The sequence below is a fragment of the Oncorhynchus masou genome, unplaced genomic scaffold, assembly GCF_036934945.1.
Source record: "Oncorhynchus masou masou isolate Uvic2021 unplaced genomic scaffold, UVic_Omas_1.1 unplaced_scaffold_3935, whole genome shotgun sequence".
Lineage (NCBI taxonomy): Eukaryota > Metazoa > Chordata > Actinopteri > Salmoniformes > Salmonidae > Oncorhynchus > Oncorhynchus masou.
The window spans coordinates 15,384-33,052 of record NW_027010337.1 but is presented as its reverse complement, the minus strand read 5'-3'; the positions used below and the strand labels follow the sequence as shown (position 1 = coordinate 33,052).

Below are 17,669 nucleotides of genomic sequence, written 5' to 3'. Positions count from 1 at the left end.
GAATATTACGTATTGCTCCAACACCCCTCTGAAACACACCTCACTACCTACAGGTACTAAAGCTGTCCCTCTCTCTCTCTCTGGGACCCCCAACACCCCTCTGAAACACACCTCACTACCTACAGGTACTAACGCTGTCCCTCTCTCTCTCTCTCTGGGACCCCCAACACCCCTCTGAAACATACCTCACTACCTACAGGTACTAAAGCTGTCCCTCTCTCTCTCTGGGACCCCCAACACCCCTCTGAAACACACCTCACTACCTACAGGTACTAACGCTGCAGGGCTTGGTAATTATATGGAGAGGATCACTGTATTTTAGATGTTTCCAAAACTGAATTGCTCTTTTTTGGGTTTTTATTATTAGTGGATATTGACCTAATTCTGCCTTGCATGCGTTTTTTGTAGTCTTCCTCTGGATAAGTAGGATATTTTTACAGAACTCTGCATGCAGGGTTTCAATGGGGTGTTTGTCCTCTTTGGTGAAATCTTGTTTTGCAAGTGGACCCCACACCTCGCTGCCATCAAGTGCAATTGGTTCAATGACACATTCAATTAATTTTAGCCAAATTGAAATAGGTATTTCAATTTGGATTGGCTTTTTTACTGGCTTAGAATGCTCTGTGTGCTTTCTCTCTCAGTTCATTCACTGCCTCATTAAGGTGTCCAGTTGAGCTTATTTTTAAACCTAAGTATTTGTAGTGTGTGCAGTACTCTATATATTTTCTACCAATTGAGAACTTTGGTCCTAATTCCTGAGATTTGGATCTTTTCTGGAAAATCATTATTTTAGTATTTTTGGGGTTTACTTCAGGGCCCTGGTCATCTGCGAAGAGTAGGTATTTAACCTCAGAACAGGGGCTGATGATGTTTAGAATAGTGATGTAAATATTGAAGAATGCAGGGCTCAGATTGCAACCCTGGCAAAGGCCCTGCCCTGGTTAAAGAATTATGTTATTTTATTGCCCCTACACCACTTTCAATAACTTTGAAGAACAGGCCTGTATGCCAAATAGAATCAAATGCTTTTTGGAATTCGATAAAGCAAGCGTATATTTTGGTGGAATTATTTTATTTCTCCCTCTCTCTCTCTCACGCTCCCTCTCTCTGTCTCTCTCTCTCTCTCTCTCTCACGCTCCCTCTCTCCTCTCTCTCTCTCTCTCTCTCTCTCTCTCTCTCTCTCTCTCTCTCTCTCTCAATTCAATTCAATTCAATTTAATTCCATTCAAGGGGCTTTATTGGCATGGGAAACATGTGTTAACATTGCCAAAGCAAGTGAGGTCGATAATATAAGTGAATATATAAGTGAAATAAACAATAAAAATTAACAGTAAACATTATACATACAGAAGATTCAAAACAATAAAGACATTACAAATGTCATATTACGTATATATACAGTGTTGCAACGATGTACAAATGGTTATTGGTACACAAGGGAAAATAAATAAGCATAAATATGAGTATTATCCACTCTCTAATTGTTTTATATTTTTTACATTTTGTCAGGAAATGCAGCTCGTCTCAGGTTCTGCTGTGGTGCAGTGGTTGATCTCTCTCCCTCTCTCTGTCTCTCTCTTTCTCTTTTTCTCTCTTTCTCTGTCTTTCGTCTCTCTCTCTCTCTCTCTTCTCTCTCTCTCTGTCCCCTTTCTATCTCCACTTTCTTTCTCTCTCGCTCTCTCTCTCTCTCTCTCAATCTCTCTCTCTCTCCCCCTTTCTATCTCCACTTTCTTTCTCTCTCGCTCTCGCTCTCTCTCTCTCTCTCAATCTCTCTCTCAATTCAATTCAATTCAAGGGGCTTTATTGGCATGGGTAACATGTGTTAACATTGCCAAAGCAAGTAAGGTAGATAATATATAAAGTGAAATAAACAATAAAAATTAACAGTAGATATCACACTTACAGAAGTTTCAAATCAATAAAGACATTACAAATGTCATATTATATATATATATATACCGTGTTTTTACAATGTACAAATGGTAAAGGACTCTCTCTCTTTGTATCTCCACTTTCTTTCTCTCTCTCTCTCTCTCTCTCTCTCTCTCTCTCTCTCTCTCTCACACACTCTGTCTATGAATCTCTCTCAATTTCTCTCTCTCTCTCTCTCTCTCTCTCTCTCTCTCTCTTTTCTTTTTTTCTCTCTCCTCCACAGTGAACGGTTTCGCTCCAGTGGTAGTCCGTTGCATCAGAATGAACATTCCCATATCAGTCTGGTCAAAAGCCTAGTTTAGAACCACAGGTAAGACATGCTCCCTCCTCCTCATTCTCCTCTTCCTCCTCCTCCTTCTCCTCCTCTTCCTCTTTCCTTCTCATCTACCTCCTCTCCTTCTCCTCCTCTTCCTCTCTTCCTTCTCATCTACCTCCTCTCCTCCTTCTCCTCCTCCTCTTCCTCCTCTCATTGCTCCTCTTCCTCCTCCTCCCTCCTGCTGCTCTTCCTCCTCTGCCTCTCCTTCTCCTCCTCCTCTTCCTCCTCTTGTTGCTCCTCTTCCTCCTCCTTCTTCTCCTCCCCTCCTGCTTGTCCTCCTCTTCATCTTATTTTCATATTACTTTACACCAGCCACCATGCTACAGCGGAAGACAGGCAACGTAAGCATAATTTTGCAGACAAATTGCTTTACTTTTGTCCTTTAATCAGACAGTGTTATGCAGAAACTATGCCAATGCATTCAGTTAATAGATACAGAGTAGCAGATTTCCCCTAAGACCCCAACACACACACACACACACACACACACACACACACACACACACACACACACACACACACACACACACACACACACACACACACACACACACACACACAGCTCCAGTAGAACAGCTCCAGTAGAACAGCTCCAGTAGAACAGTTACCAGTAGAACAGCTCCAGTAGAACAGTTACCAGTAGAACAGCTCCAGTAGAACAGTTACCAGTAGAACAGCTCCAGTAGAACAGTTACCAGTAGAACAGCTCCAGTAGAACAGCTCCAGTAGAACAGTTACCAGTAGAACAGCTCCAGTAGAACAGTTACCAGTAGAACAGCTCCAGTAGAACAGTTACCAGAAGAACAGCTCCAGTAGAACAGTTACCAGTAGAACAGCTCCAGTAGAACAGTTACCAGTAGAACAGTTCCAGTAGAACAGCTCCAGTAGAACAGCTCCAGTAGAACAGCTCCAGTAGAACAGTTACCAGTAGAACAGCTCTAGTAGAACAGCTCCAGTAGAACAGCACCAGTAGAACAGCTCCAGTAGAACAGTTACCAGTAGAACAGCTCTAGTAGAACAGCTCCAGTAGAACAGCTCCAGTAGAACAGCTACCAGTAGAACAGCTCCAGTAGAACAGTTACCAGTAGAACAGGTCCAGTAGAACAGCTCCAGTAGAACAGCTCCAGTAGAACAGGTCCAGTAGAATAGTTCCAGTAGAACAGCTCCAGTAGAACAGCTCTAGTAGAACAGCTCCAGTAGAACAGCTCCAGTAGAACAGCTCCAGTAGAACAGCTCCAGTAGAACAGTTACCAGTAGAACAGCTCCAGTAGAACAGTAGAACAGCTCCAGTAGAACAGGTCCAGTAGAATAGTTCCAGTAGAACAGCTCCAGTAGAACAGCTCTAGTAGAACAGGTCCAGTAGAACAGTTCCAGTAGAACAGCTCCAGTAGAACAGTTACCAGTAGAACAGCTCCAGTAGAACAGTTACCAGTAGAACAGCTCCAGTAGAACAGCTCCAGTAGAACAGTTACCAGTAGAACAGGTCCAGTAGAACAGCTCCAGTAGAACAGCTCCAGTAGAACAGCTCCAGTAGAACAGGTCCAGTAGAAGGGTTCCAGTAGAACAGCTCCAGTAGAACAGCTCCAGTAGAACAGCTCCAGTAGAACAGCTCCAGTAGAACAACTCCAGTAGAACAGTTACCAGTAGAACAGCTCCAGTAGAACAGTTACCAGTAGAACAGGTCCAGTAGAAGAGTTCCAGTAGAACAGCTCCAGTAGAACAGCTCCAGTAGAACAGCTCCAGTAGAACAGCTCCAGTAGAACAGGTCCAGTAGAAGAGTTCCAGTAGAACAGCTCCAGTAGAACAGTTACCAGTAGAACAGCTCCAGTAGAACAGCTCCAGTAGAATAGTTACCAGTAGAACAGCTCCAGTAGAACAGCTCCAGTAGAAGAGTTCCAGTAGAACAGCTCCAGTATTACAGCTACAGTAGAACAGCTCCAGTAGAACAGCTCCAGTAGAACAGCTCCAGTAGAACAGTTACCAGTAGAACAGCTCCAGTAGAACAGCTCTAGTAGAACAGTTACCAGTAGAACAGCTCTAGAAGAACAGCTCTTGTAGAACAGCTCTAGTAGAACAGCTCCAGTAGAACAGCTCCAGTAGAACAGCTCCAGTAGAACAGTTACCAGTAGAACAGCTCCAGTAGAACAGCTCCAGTAGAACAGCTCTAGTAGAAGAGTTACCAGTAGAACAGCTCCAGTAGAACAGCTCCAGTAGAACAGCTCTAGTAGAACAGCTCTAGTAGAACAGCTCTAGTAGAACAGCTCCAGTAGAACAGCTCCAGTAGAATAGCTTGAGTAGAACAGTTACCAGTAGAACAGCTCTAGTAGAACAGTTACCAGTCAAACAGCTCCAGTAGAACAGCTCAAGTTGATCAGTTGCCAGTAGAACAGCTCTCGTAGAACTTCTCCAGTAGAACACCTCTAGTAGAACAGCTCCGGTAGAACAGCTCCAGTAGAACAGTTACCAGTAGAACAGCTCCAGTAGAACAGCTCCAGTAGAACAGCTCTAGTAGAAGAGTTACCAGTAGAACAGCTCCAATAGAACAGCTCCAGTAGAACAGCTCCAGTAGAACAGCTCCAGTAGAACAGCTCAAGTAGAACAGCTCTAGTAGAACAGCTCCAGTAGAACAGCTCCAGTAGAACAGCTCCAGTAGAACAGCTCAAGTAGAACAGCTCTAGTAGAACAGCTCTAGTAGAACAGCTCTAGTAGAACAGCTCCATTGTGTGTGTGTCAGTCAGAGACCATGTCAGACTCGGAGGAAGGTTTTGACGCAGCCTCCTGTCTCTCTCATCAGAGTCCATGTCCTATATCACCCTCCAGGTGGCAGAGCAAAGAGACTACCATCACAGTAAGTACCATTCCTAACTTCCCCAGACCCTAACCCAAACACAGACCCTAGCCCAGACCCTAACCCAGACCCTAACCCAAACACAGACCCTAGCCCAGACCCTAACCCAAACACAGACCCTAGCCCAGACCCTAACCCAGACCCTAACCCAAACACAGACCCTAGCCCAGACCCTAACCCAGACCCTAACCCAAACACAGACCCTAGCCCAGACCCTAACCCAAACACAGACCCTAACCCAGACCCTAACACAGACCCTTTCCCGAACACAGACCCTAACCCAGACCCTAACCTAAACCCAGACCCTAACCCAGACCAGTAAAGTCGACTGATTCAATCCTTAGTTAACCCTCAGCTAATTACCAATGTAAGGTGTTAAGGGGGTCATTGGTGAAGGTCAGCTAAGGTCACTTAAAGGCTCATTAGAAAGTGATGGAAGCCAGATGTTTGTATTTAATCTGGAGGCAGGAAGAGTGGAAAAGAGATTGCCATCTTTATCTTCATTATCATACCCTGTCCACTTGCAATTTAACAGCAGTAAACTGCCCTGTGAGGAGGTAGGCTCAGCAGTAGGTCCACCCCCCTCGGCCAGAATTGTTTTGCTGCTGGAGGTAATGAGAATGAATTCGGGAAATAATAACAGTCCTATTGTCAGCCCTTTCTCAGCCTGGGTGCTAACAGTTACAACTGACAGCCACACAGTGAGGGAGAGGAGAGAGAGATACCCAACCCTCAGGCCCTGTGCAGCAGATAGAGAATAGATAGAGATGGGCCGAGCAGGGTGATAGTCGCTCAGCCAATGTATTGAACATCTACTGGGGAGAGAGAATGGACAACAGACAGTCAGGATTGATGAAGGATAAATGCTGGGGTTTGACAGTTGTTGTTACTGTGTTTTGAGTGGCATTAATCATAAAGTCTGGAAATAGAAAAGAGTTGACAGATTCAAGGATCCTTGTGTTGTCAGGATGTTACATAGTCTTTTATTATTGGAACTGAAGAGAAGAAGTGTTGCCAGAGCAACAGAGCACCTTGAATAGTTCAGCAGAGGTGGACAGTCAATGTTTGCACACTGTGTGTGTGTGTGTGTGTGTGTGTGTGTGTGTGTGTGTGTGTGTGTGTGTGTGTGTGTGTGTGTGTGTGTGTGTGCGTGCAGCTCCGCATCTTGCATACCTCACTCCTCAGGCCCTTACATACCTAACTCCTCAGGCCCTTACATACCTCACTCCTCAGGCCCTTACATACCTCACTCCTCAGGCCCTTACATACCTAACTCCTCAGGCCCTTGCATACCTAACTCCTCAGGCCCTTACATACCTCACTCCTCAGGCCCTTACATACCTCACTCCTCAGGCCCTTACATACCTAACTCCTCAGGCCCTTACATACCTAACTCCTCAGGCCCTTGCATACCTAACTCAGGCCCTTGCATACCTAACTCCTCAGGCCCTTGCATACCTAACTCCTCAGGCCCTTACATACCTAACTCCTCAGGCCCTTACATACCTAACTCCTCAGGCCCTTACATACCTAACTCCTCAGGCCCTTACATACCTAACTCCTCGGGCCCTTACATACCTAACTCCTCAGGTCCTTACATACCTAACTCCTCAGGCCCTTACATACCGACTAATTCTTTGAAATAAAATACAATGTAAGACAAACAAATGTTTTCTTAAATAAAGAGTATTTAAGAAAACATTTGTTATGTCTTACATTGTATTTTACAGAATAACTACAGAATATATATATATATATATATATATACATTTACCGCCACCCTAAAACAATTAACCTAAACAGTCAACAATCAGCATTTCATAAAACAATATAATTGGTACTATGGTACAAGTCATTGTTGGCCCTAATAAATAATGATAATAAAATAATAATATTAATTACAAAAAGATATATATGTAAAAAAAGCTAAAAGCAAGGTGTCCTTTCTGGACACGTGTCAAAATCAAACCAAAATGTATTGGTCACATGCACATGTTCAGCAGATGGTATTGGTCACATACACATGGTTAGCAGATGTTATTGGTCACATACACGTGTTCAGCAGATGTTATTGGTCACATACACATGGTTAGCAGATGGTATTGGTCACATACACATGGTTAGCAGATGGTATTGGTCACATACACGTGTTTAGCAGATGTTATTGGTCACATACACATGGTTAGCAGATGGTATTGGTCACATACACATGGTTAGCAGATGGTATTGGTCACATACACGTGTTTAGCAGATGTTATTGGTCACATACACATGGTTAGCAGATGTTATTGGTCACATACACGTGTTCAGCAGATGTTATTGGTCACATACACATGGTTAGCAGATGTTATTGGTCACATACACGTGTTTAGCAGATGTTATTGGTCACATACACGTGTTCAGCAGATGGTATTGGTCACATACACATGGTTAGCAGATGTTATTGGTCACATACACGTGTTCAGCAGATGTTATTGGTCACATACACATGGTTAGCAGATGTTATTGGTCACATACACGTGTTCAGCAGATGGTATTGGTCACATACACATGGTTAGCAGATGTTATTGGTCACATACACGTGTTCAGCAGATGGTATTGGTCACATACACATGGTTAGCAGATGTTATTGGTCACATACACGTGTTTAGCAGATGTTATTGGTCACATGGTTAGCAGATGTTATTGGTCTCATACACGTGTTCAGCAGATGTTATTGGTCTCATACACGTGTTCAGCAGATGTTATTGGTCTCATACACGTGGTTAGCAGATGTTATTGGTCACATGGTTAGCAGATGTTATTGGTCACATACACGTGTTTAGCAGATGTTATTGGTCACATACACATATATAGCAGATGTTATTGGTCACATGGTTAGCAGATGTTATTGGTCACATACACGTGTTTAGCAGATGTTATTGGTCACATGGTTAGCAGATGTTATTGGTCACAGATGTTATTGGTCACATGGTTAGCATATGTTATTGGTCACATCACATGGTTAGCAGATGTTATTGGTCACATACACATGGTTAGCAGATGTTATTGGTCACATGGTTAGCATATGTTATTGGTCACATACACATGGTTAGCAGATGTTATTGGTCACATACACATGGTTAGCAGATGTCATTGGTCACATACACGTGTTCAGCAGATGTTATTGGTCACATACACGTGGTTAGCAGATGGTATTGGTCACATACACGTGTTTAGCAGATGTTATTGGTCACATACACATGGTTAGCAGATGTTATTGGTCACATACACGTGGTTAGCAGATGTTATTGGTCTCATACACATGTTTAGCAGATGTTATTGGTCTCATACACATGGTTAGCAGATGTTATTGGTCTCATACACGTGGTTAGCAGATGTTATTGGTCTCATACACGTGGTTAGCAGATGTTATTGGTCACATACACGTGTTCAGCAGATGTTATTGGTTACATACACGTGTTCAGCAGATGTTATTGTGGGTGTAGCGAAATGCTTGTGCTTCTAGCTCCGACAGTGCAGTAATATCTAACAAGTAATATCTAACAATTTCACAATACACACAATACACACAAATCTAAGCACAGGAATGGAATTAAGAATATATGTGTATATATATGGATGAGCAAAGAAAGAGTGGCAGAGGCTACTATACAGTAGAATAGGATAAAACAGAATATACTAGATACATATGAGATGAGTAATGCAAAATATGTAAACATTATTAAGGTGACTAGTATTACATTTATTAAAGTGGCCAGTGATTTCAAATCTATGTATTTAGGCAGCAGACTCTAATGTGCTAATGAGGCCTATTTAACAGTCTGATGGCCTTGAGATAGAAGCTGTTTTTCAGTCTCTTGGCCCCAGCTTTGAGGCACCTGTACTGACCTTCTCAGTACAGTTCTCCCTAGGAGTATGTGTTCTGGATTTAGAGAAAGTGAGCATTCAAGCATATCATCCAATACTTTTGTATGTCTCAGTCCAGAAATTATTTAGGACTGGGCAGGACTATAGTATGTGGGTGTGGTTAGCCCCGTTCTCCCCACTGTTACCCAGCAACTTGGTGTGAAGTCACCACTCTACTTTGGTTGTATTATAGGAGTTATGAACAATCATGCCTGAATTTACCTGAAGTTTCCCTCCAGAGTAGAGAGTTGGTTGTCTTGGACATGTTTCTAGATGTATCCTCCCAGTGCTCTTGGGTTTTTGCTATGTGCAGCTCATCTTCCCAGTTAGTTCCCAGTGCTCTTGGGTTTTTGCTATGTGCAGCTCATCTTCCCAGTTAGTTCCCAGTGCTCTTGGGTTATTGCTATGTGCAGCTCGTCTTCCCAGTTAGTTCCCAGTGCTCTTGGGTTATTGCTATGTGCAGCTCGTCTTCCCAGTTAGTTCCCAGTGCTCTTGGGTTATTGCTATGTGCAGCCCGTCTTCCCAGTTCGTTACCGCGATAATATTCTCATATTTTGTTTCTTCTTGAATAATTCTGGTTCCGCAGCACATTCTTGGCATTTACCTGGTTAGTATTCCTGACCCGTTGACTTTTTCCACATTTGGTTATGTTACAGCCTTATTCACAATTGATTAAATTGTTTTTTCCCCCCTTCATCAATCTAAACACAATACCCCAATAAAGAAAAAACAGGTTTTTAAAATAATAAGACAACTTAAATATCACATTTACATAAGTATTCAGACTTCAGTACTTTGTTGAAGAACCTTTGGCATTGATTACAGCCTCGAGTCTTCCTGGGTATGACGCTACAAGCTTGGCACACCTGTATTTGGGAGTTTCTCCCATTCTTCTCTTGCAGATTCTCTCAAGCTCTGTCAGGTTGGATGTGTAGCGTCGCTGCACAAGTCTCCCCAGAGTTGTTTGATCGGGTTCAAGTCCGGGCTCTGGCTGGGCCACTCAAGGACATTCAGAGACTTGTCCCGAAGCCACTCCTGCGTTTGTCTTGGCTGTGTGCTGAGGTTCATTGTCCTGTTGCAAGTTGAACCTTCGCCCCAGTCTGAGGTCCTGAGTGCTCTGGAGCAGGTTTTCATCTCTCTGTTCATCTTTCCCTCAATCCTGACTAGTCTCCCAGTTCTTGCACCTGAACAATATCCCCACAGCATAATGCTGCCACCACCATGCTTCACCATAGGGATGGTGTCAGGTTTCCTCCAAACTTGACACTTGCCATTCAGGCCAAAGTTCAAAATTGGTTTCATTAGACCAGAGGATCTTGTTTTCATGATCCTTTTGGTGCCTTTTGGCAAACTCCAGCCCGGGCTGTCATGTGCCTTTTACTTAGGAGTGTATTCCGTCTGGCCACTCTACCATAAAGGCCTGATTGGTGGAGTGCTGCAGAGATGGTTGTTCTTCTGGAAGGTTCTCCCATCTCCACATAAGAACGCTATAGAAATGATAAAGATGGAGATGTCCATGTGTTTGAATGAGTCTGAGGAGGTGAAAGTGAGTATCGAAGGAAAGTGTGTGTGAATGTGTCTGCGAGGACATGCCATAGAGAGAGTCTCTCTTTCGCAGAGATGGAAATGTATTTGTACAAAACGAAAGTGTTGAAACGTTATATCACTTGGCCCTATCATGATGGAACGGTGCCTAACCCTACCCACCCTAGACAGGCACCTGAGTGCTCCCACATTAAAGATACACCCTCACATGTTTGATGCTGGACAAATAGGCACATGTAACCAAGATAGGAAGATAAATGCGGTTAGAGACCAGCTAAAGAGTCACTGCACCCTCACGAATCTGTGCCTGCCTGGCAGGGTTGGTGCGTGGGTCTGCCTTAATCGACATTCACATCATCGGCGCCCGGGGAACAGTGGGTTAACTGCCTTGCTCAAGGGCAGAACGACAGATATTGACCTTGTGTGGGTGGTGCGCACGTTGAACATGTTTGTCGTCCAACTTTATCCGCTAACAGTTCTTACACAAATTTACCCATGTCGTTTTTTTCTGCCCCCTCTTTCACTTTGTGTATTGAAATGTTATTTTGTCTTGATTTATTTTCCAGATTGTCAGTTATGATGGATATACCTTTTACATTTTCTTCCCAGTTGTTGAACTATCTCATACACCCGGATCTCTCTCCTCGCACCGGGCCAATCTTTCCTCTGCCTCATTTAAGCTCTCCCTGGTGGCATTTAGGTCTCACTTTACCTATTTTTCTGGTCCTATATTTAAGTTTAATAAACCGAGGTGTTGGGAAGATCAAACTGTCACTGCCATAACCTACGTGCTTCTGGCAGAATTCAAACCATTGAAAAGTGTATCCTAATATCTCTCTCTCTCTCTCTCTCTCAGATTAACTGTGTAACGTTCCCCCTCCCTATGAGTACACCTGAACAGCAGCTGTTGAAGCCAGATGAGTGGAGCTACTGTGATTACTTCTGGGTAAGATATGAAGACTGGTCATACCACAGAGTCATATTACACTACACACTACTCTACTCTACTCTACTGCACTCTACACTACACTACTCTACTCTACTCTACTGCACTCTACACTACACTACACTACTCTACTCTACTGCACTCTACACTACTCTACTCTACTCTACTCTACTGCACTCTACACTACACTACTCTACTCTACTCTACTGCACTCTACACTACACTACTCTACTCTACTGCACTCTACACTACACTACTCTACTGCACTCTACACTACACTACACTACTCTACTGCACTCTACACTACACTACACTACTCTACTCTACTGCACTCTACACTACACACTACTCTACTCTACTGCACTCTACACTACACTACTCAACTCTACTGCACTCTACACTGCACTACACTACTCTACTCTTCTGCACTATACTCTACTCTACTCTACTGCACTCTACACTACACTACTCTACTCTACTCTACTGCACTCTACACTACTCTACACTACTCTACTCTACTGCACTCTACACTACACTACTCTACACTACTCTACACTGCTCTACACTACACTGATCGACACTACACTACTCTACACTGATCTACACTACACTACTCTACACTACACCTCTCTACACTACTTTACTCTACACTACTCTACACTACACTACTCTACACTACACTTCTCTACACTACTTTACTCTACACTACACTTCTCTACACTACTCTACACTACACTACTCTACACTACTATACTCTACACTACACTACTCTACCCTACTCTACACTGATCTACACTACACTACTCTACACTGATCTACACTACTATACTCTACACTACACTTCTCTACACTACTCTACACTACTCTACACTACACTACTCTACACTACACTACTCTACACTACACTACTCTACACTACTCTACACTACACTACACTACTCTACATTACTCTACTCTACACTACTCTACACTACTCTACAATACACTACACTACTTTACTCTACTCTACAATACACTACACTACTTTACTCTACTCTACACTACTCTACAATACACTACACCACTCTACTCGACACTACCCTACACTACTATACACTACTCTACACTACACTTCTCTACACTACTTTACACTACTATACACTACACTACTTTACTCTACTCTACAATACACTACCCTACACTACCCTACACTACTCTACTATACACTACTTTACACTAAACTTCTCTACACGACTCTACACTACACTGCTCTACACTACTTTACTCTACACTACTCTACACTACTCTACACTACTCTACTCTACACTACTCTACACTAGTAAACACTACTTTACTCTACACTACTCTACACTACTTTACTCTACACTACTCTACACTACTCTACACTACTATACTCTACTCTACACTACTCTACACTACTTTACTCTACACTACTCTACACTACTTTACTCTACACTACTCTACACTACACTACTATACACTACTCTACACTACTATACACTACTCTACACTACTTTACTCTACACTACTCTACACTACTATACACTACTCTACACTACTCTACACTACTTTACTCTACACTACTCTACACTACTCTACACTACTTTACTCTACACTACTCTACACTACTTTACTCTACACTACTCTACACTACTCTACACTACTCTACACTACTTTACTCTACACTACTATATACTACTATAAACTACTCTACACTACTCTACACTACTCTACACTACTATACACTACTTTACACTACTCTACACGACTCTACACTACTCTACTCTACACTACTCTACACTACTATACACTACTCTACACTACTATACTCTACACTACTCTACACTACACTACTCTACACTACACCTCTCTACACTACTTTACTCTACACTACTCTACACTACTCTACACTACACTTCTCTACACTACTTTACTCTACACTACACTTCTCTACACTACTCTACACTACACTACTCTACACTACTATACTCTACACTACACTACTCTACCCTACTCTACACTGATCTACACTACACTACTCTACACTGATCTACACTACTATACTCTACACTACACTTCTCTACACTACTCTACACTACTCTACTCTACACTACACTACTCTACACTACACTACTCTACACTACTCTACTCTACACTACTCTACTCTACTCTACACTACTCTACACTACTCTACAATACACTACACTACTTTACTCTACAATACACTACACTACTTTACTCTACTCTACACTACTCTACAATACACTACACCACTCTACTCGACACTACCCTACACTACTATACGCTACTCTACACTACACTTCTCTACACTACTTTACACTACACTACTCTACTCTACAATAAACTACCCTACACTACCCTACACTACTCTACTATACACTACTTTACACTAAACTTCTCTACACGACTCTACACTACACTACTCTACTCTACACTACTCTACACTACTCTACTCTACGCTACTCTACGCTACTCTACACTACTCTACTCTACACTACTCTACACTACTAAACACTACTTTACTCTACTCTACACTACTTTACTCTACACTACTCTACACTACTCTACACTACTATACTCTACTCTACACTACTTTACTCTACACTACTCTACACTACTTTACTCTACACTACTCTACACTACACTACTATACACTACTCTACACTACTATACACTACTCTACACTACTTTACTCTACACTACTCTACACTACTATACACTACTCTACACTACTCTACACTACTTTACTCTACACTACTATACACTACTCTACACTACTTTACTCTACACTACTCTACACTACTTTACTCTACACTACTCTACACTACTCTACACTACTCTACACTACTTTACTCTACACTACTCTATACTACTATAAACTACTCTACACTACTCTACACTACTCTACACTACTATACACTACTTTACACTACTCTACTCTACACGACTCTACACTACTCTAAACTACACTACTCTACACTACTATACACTACTCTACACTACTTTACTCTACACTACTCTACACTACTATACTCTACACTACTCTACACTACTTTACTCTACACTACTCTACACTACTAAACTCTACACTACTCTACACTACTATACTCTATATTACTCTACACTTCTATACTACTTTACTCTACACTACTCTACACAACTCTACATTACATTACACTACTCTACTCTACACAAATCTACACTACACTACTCTACTCTTCTCTACACCACTACCCTACTCTACTCTACTCTATACTACACTACACTACTCTACTTTACTCTACTCTACACTACACTACTCTACACTAATTTACACTACTCTACACTACACTGCTCTAGACTACTTTACTCTACACTACACTTGTCTACTCTACACTACATTACCCCACTCTTCCTTACTCCAATCTACACTACTCTAAACTACACTACACTACTCTAAACTACACTACTCTACTCTACACTCCACTACTCTACACTACACTACTCTACACTACTCTACTCTATACTTCTCTACACGACACTAACGCTGTAGAGCTGTAGTAGAATAACACATGGTGTAGTGAGAGAGACCTTGCTCCAAACATCTGTTTGGTTCTGTTTTCATTTCTCCCATGGCTGAAACTTAATCACCACCAGGTGTGTGCTCAGGTTTTAACACTGGGCTAACGTTACTGTCAGACCGGGCTAACGTTACACTCTCTCTGAGGTGACAACACCGGGAGGCGTTCGTAAAACAGTGGACACCGTACACCGAGACTTACAGTTTCCAGTGAGACACAGAGGATCAGATTTAAAACAGGTTGAAAAGTATTTCATGCACCCTACTGTGTGAAATGTTGACTTTCTATATCATTGGCTGTGGTGCTGTAGAATGGAGTATGGTGCTGCAGTAATGATGGTCTGGTATTTCCCCACAGTACAAAACAAACAATAACTATATGATTGAATGCATAGCATTAAGTACATAGAATGCAGTATCACATCACATCACAACACTGAATGTTATCTGGTCATATTATTTGTTTTTTTTAAATGTATGTTACACTAAATATTGTTGTAGTGCATATTTCTGTGTTATTATTGTTGTTGTGTAGACGGATAAGAAGGACCCTCAGGGGACAAGCTGTATCTCAGGGTTTGAGGTCTTACTGCAGAAACAGCTGAAGGGGAAGCAAATACAGAAAGAGATGGCTGAGTTTATACGAGAAAGGTAAACTACAAAATCCCCTTTTATTATCTGAGTCGATCTGTCGACAATCCTGGTCAGAACAATGTTTCACAACTCTTTTTTTTTAAAATTTTTTATCTTGAGCAATTTCATGTTTCAATTTCCTTTTATTTTTTTTTTAACCCAGATGTGCTGGGTTATTTTGTGCAAAACAGGAAAAATGACTCGCTAAGTGTTGAAATTCGATGGTAAATAACCTTTTCTCCTTCCCTCTTTCAGGATAAAGATTGAAGAGGAATATGCCAAGAACCTTGCCAAGCTGTCACAGATTCCCCTCGCGGGACAGGAAGAAGGGTGAGTGGGTGGTGACACCAATTCCTGGTGCCTTAAAAAATAGTAACCTACACGAACGTGTCGCCTCACACACTCTGCACGTGCTCACTGACGCTTAGGAAGATATGGCACAAGAAAATACAAGAAAACCTCTCTGCGTCAACTCAAAGATTCCATGTCAGAAGTCATTGCACAGATTATGCCAATTCCTAGCCAACTCCTAGCCATCTCCTAGCTTATTCCTTGCCAACTCTTCTACAATTATTGTAGATCTGAAAGGAGTTGGTGGGTGTACGGAATAGACATACAGTACCATGCTGATAGAACAAATCATGTCTAGAAGTAGGGGTACTATGTGTATTGCTGGGCTGGACAGCAGGGTACTATAAGGGGTTTATGGCATCATATCAACCCAGACTCACTGGGAAAAAGAAAGCGAGAGAGATGGGGGACCCCTCTTCAGTCCGCCATTATAGGGAACCACACGCTGTGAGCAGATCTTTGTCTGGTAATTGGATCCCGTGGGGGACAGGCAGGTTGTATGGTGAGGCTGCTAGGAGACAGGCAGGTTGTATGGAGGGATTTCTAGGGGACAGGCAGGTTGTATGGAGGGATTTCTAGGGGACAGGCAGGTTGTATGGAGGGATTTCTAGGAGACAGGCTGGTTGTATGGTGAGGCTGCTAGGAGACAGGCAGGTTGTATGGTGAGACTGCTAGGTTACAGGCAGGTTGTATGGTGAGGCTGCTAGGTTACAGGCAGGTTGTATGGTGAGGCTGCTAGGTTACAGGCAGGTTGTATGGTGAGGCTGCTAGGAGACAGGCAGGTTGTATGGTGAGGCTGCTAGGAGACAGGCAGGTTGTATGGTGAGACTGCTAGGGGACAGGCTGGCTGTATGGAGGGATTTCTAGGGGACAGGCAGGTTGTATGGAGGGATTTCTAGGGGACAGGCAGGTTGTATGGAGGGATTTCTAGGGGACAGGCAGGTTGTATGGAGGGATTTCTAGGGGACAGGCAGGTTGTATGGAGGGATTTCTAGGGGACAGGCTGGCTGTATGGTGAGACTGCTAGGAGACAGGCAGGTTGTATGGAGGGATTTCTAGGGGACAGGCTGGCTGTATGGTGAGGCTGCTAGGAGACAGGCAGGTTGTATGGAGGGATTTCTAGGGGACAGGCAGGTTGTATGGAGGGATTTCTAGGGGACAGGCAGGTTGTATGGTGAGGCTGCTAGGAGACAGGCAGGTTGTATGGAGGGATTTCTAGGAGACAGGCTGGTTGTATGGTGAGGCTGCTAGGAGACAGGCAGGTTGTATGGTGAGGCTGCTAGGAGACAGGCAGGTTGTATGGTGAGGCTGCTAGGAGACAGGCAGGTTGTATGGAGGGATTTCTAGGGGACAGGCAGGTTGTATGGAGGGATTTCTAGGAGACAGGCTGGTTGTATGGTGAGGCTGCTAGGAGACAGGCAGGTTGTATGGTGAGGCTGCTAGGAGACAGGCAGGTTGTATGGAGGGATTTCTAGGGGACAGGCAGGTTGTATGGAGGGATTTCTAGGGGACAGGCTGGCTGTATGGTGAGGCTGCTAGGAGACAGGCAGGTTGTATGGAGGGATTTCTAGGAGACAGGCTGGTTGTATGGTGAGGCTGCTAGGAGACA

General features: G+C 43.0%; 1 pseudogene; it reads left to right on the top strand.

Moving 5' to 3' along the window:
- Positions 1 to 4,991: 4,991 nt before the first annotated feature.
- On the top strand, positions 4,992 to 16,043 carry LOC135534758 (growth arrest-specific protein 7-like; annotated as a pseudogene).
- The last annotated feature ends 1,626 nt before the right edge of the window (positions 16,044 to 17,669 follow it).